Below are 2,802 nucleotides of genomic sequence, written 5' to 3'. Positions count from 1 at the left end.
CCCCCCCCCCACACACACACACACACACACACACTTTTACTATAAAACATTAGTTCAGATGGCGCTGTTTCTTTCTTTGTGAACAAATCCATTCCACTTAATTAATAGGAGAATACTCGAACCACTAAAATTCCACTCCAGGTTTTCCTGGTTACCTCCAACTCTCCAGCAGCCTGCAGAGTGGTTCTCCTCTACATCTCCTCCTGCCTCGGTAGAGAACGCTGACAGGTGGAGGAGGTGGAGACACCTCTGTGCTGATCGCTCGCCAGTTTAACAAGTTTAGAGCGGGCAGTTGTTGACCGAAGGGTTGATCATCAACATATATTCATGTTAGGAGGATGCTTGAGAGGAGCACTATGTCTGTAGCATGTTAGCTTAGCATTAACTGTGATGCTGTCGGACGCTGCAGGTGGAAGAGACGCTGTGTGTTCAGGTGCATTAAAGTTGAAATGTCTTTAAAACCCCACACCTTATTGTCCTCAAGCTTCATGAGAAACATCATTTAGATGAAATGTGTTGAACACAAGTAAAGAAAGTCCAGTGGTGATGGTTTTTATTTCTTTATAAACACAAATAGTGCCAACCTGTAGTGCATTATAGTTCAGATGTATTTGAAACAGCTGAATTTACACAAACTTGGTGAGAAACATGCTTTAAATGGAATTAAAGGAAATCTAGATGAAATGTTGCTTTTTTGTACACTAGTGTACAACTTTTTGGACACTGGCACGTGTGCACGCACAAGAACACACACACATACATTATAGTGTTCCCCCCACATTACAGATGCTTCTGACACCCATGACACACACAGACTCATGTTCATGTTTGTGCTGCTGTTCCACATAATGTTTTTATGCTATCAGTGCTTAGTGTATATTTAGTTGATGTTTTTCTTAGTTCATATCTTAGATGTTATTACTGTTTTTCTTAGACATTTTATTGTTGGATGTAACTGGGACCCTGTGGACATAATTTCGCTCCACCACATGTACCACATGAGGTGCGAATGACAGTAAAGAAACTCTGACTCTGACAGGCAGAATATGCCCCTTTTCCACTGTTACGGTGCAGATCAGGTCAGTTCGTATCAGTTCAGATCGGCTCGTGTGTCAAGCAAAAGTTAAGTCTGGTCCTCTGGACATTCAAAAAACAAAACAAACAAAAAACATTTATTGTTTATTTATTATAAACTGTATTGTTTGTTTTGTTTTGTGAATGTCCAGAGGACCAGACTTAACTTTTTACATTTTTCTACCTGGATTATTGAGCAGCATCAGGATATTAATTAATAAATAGTCAGTTGGTTTGTGAACACCATGGGGTCCTAGAAGAGTTGAAGAGGTGGCTGTTGATGTCTGTGCCTCCCTGGTGAAGATGCTGCTCCCACGACCCTGAAGCAGAAGATGATGGATGGATGGATGGATGGATGGATGGATGGATGGATGGATGAGGGCCCTGGTAAAGCTGCTGGCCCCACGACCTGGAAGCAGAAGATAATGGATGGATGATGGATGGATGGATGGTGAAGAAGGAGACCATCAAACACAGCAGGAGTGGTCAGTTCAGGTGAACTCCTGCCTGTTTGCTTCAGATCAGCTGTTCAAATCTCTGAAGGTTCAAATAAAAGGTGCACCAGGACTTTCAGCTGAATCTCTCGGGCCACAGTTGTATGGCCGATAAATGATAACTGATAATTGATAACTGATAACTGTCCTTTCTGAATTTTTGACTGTCCAGTCCAAGTCCCCCACCCTCGGCGTATTGTCGGCATCATTATGTGCTCGTGTGCGAGATTTTTTTTTCATTATCACGCTGTTGACTTTCAAACAGAGGTTAAAAGTGTGTTAGGAATTTTTTTTGTCTCCAAACCCTATGTGTCATTTTTCACCACTTTTATTGTCCAAACAGGTCTCACTTTTCTTTTCTTTTTTTTTCTTGCTACTCTACGGTGAAACCAGACATGTTTTCCCTCTCTCCCCACCCCCACCCGCTTCCCTGCTGCGCTCTTTTGTCCTGTGAACCCTTAAAAAGCCTCTTTTTTTCCTGCATACCTCTTAATTGGAAGGATCAGCTGGTCTCTCAACAAAATCGATCAACTTCTCCTGACAGGAGTCAGGGTAAGGAGGACCCTCTGAACTCTGAAGGACAAATTGGATTCAGGATGACGACCAGATTCTACTGTTTGGGTTGGTGGAATCTGGTTGTCTACAAATTCGTGTGGAGGTGTTGAAGCTTGACAGTGCTCGGACTGAATGTGGAGCTGTGACAGGGAATTGGAGCAGCTGTTATCAGGACTGTGATCTCCCTGGCAGCACTCATAATAAATATGGAAATGGAATAAATGGAATAATCTGGAGAAGCTGTGAGCTCAACTTTTGGAGTAAAGGATCAATTCAGCTGTTTTGGAGTTTCCATTAGAGAATATGTTTGCAGACATGTTCCTGTTTTTAGTTTTCTACATTCGCCTTAGAATCTAGCTGGGTTTTTTTTTTTGTTTTTTTTTTTGTTACCTTTTCCTTTTAGCCATCCTATTTGTAAAAAAAACAAAAAAAACAAAAACAAAACCTGCAGTATGACTTTTTATAATTGTTTATTGTTGTTGCTGTTGTCCATTGTTGTCATCTTTCTTTGTTAAATCAGGTCTCTCTTGTAAATGAGTCCTCGAGGCTCAATGGGATTTACCTGTAGAAATAAAGGTTGATGTACCAGCGAGACTTTAAAGGCAGAAACAACAATTCACAAGTTCTGCCTGACCCAAACTGTGGCCTTGATGCCGGACTTATCTCAACTCCTCCTGGA

General features: G+C 41.5%; 1 protein-coding gene across 1 annotated transcript in view; it reads left to right on the top strand.

Moving 5' to 3' along the window:
* sanbr (SANT and BTB domain regulator of CSR) overlaps positions 1-2,802 on the top strand; it is a gene marked incomplete at its 5' end in the record, with an annotated part of 66,761 nt that overhangs the window by 37,457 nt on the left and 26,502 nt on the right.

Source organism: Nematolebias whitei, chromosome 1 (genome assembly GCF_014905685.2).
Source record: "Nematolebias whitei isolate Nwh7 chromosome 1, NemWhi1, whole genome shotgun sequence".
Classification (NCBI taxonomy): Eukaryota; Metazoa; Chordata; class Actinopteri; order Cyprinodontiformes; family Rivulidae; genus Nematolebias; species Nematolebias whitei.
The sequence above is the reverse complement of the archived record's forward strand: the minus strand, read 5'-3'. Positions and strand labels throughout refer to the sequence as shown.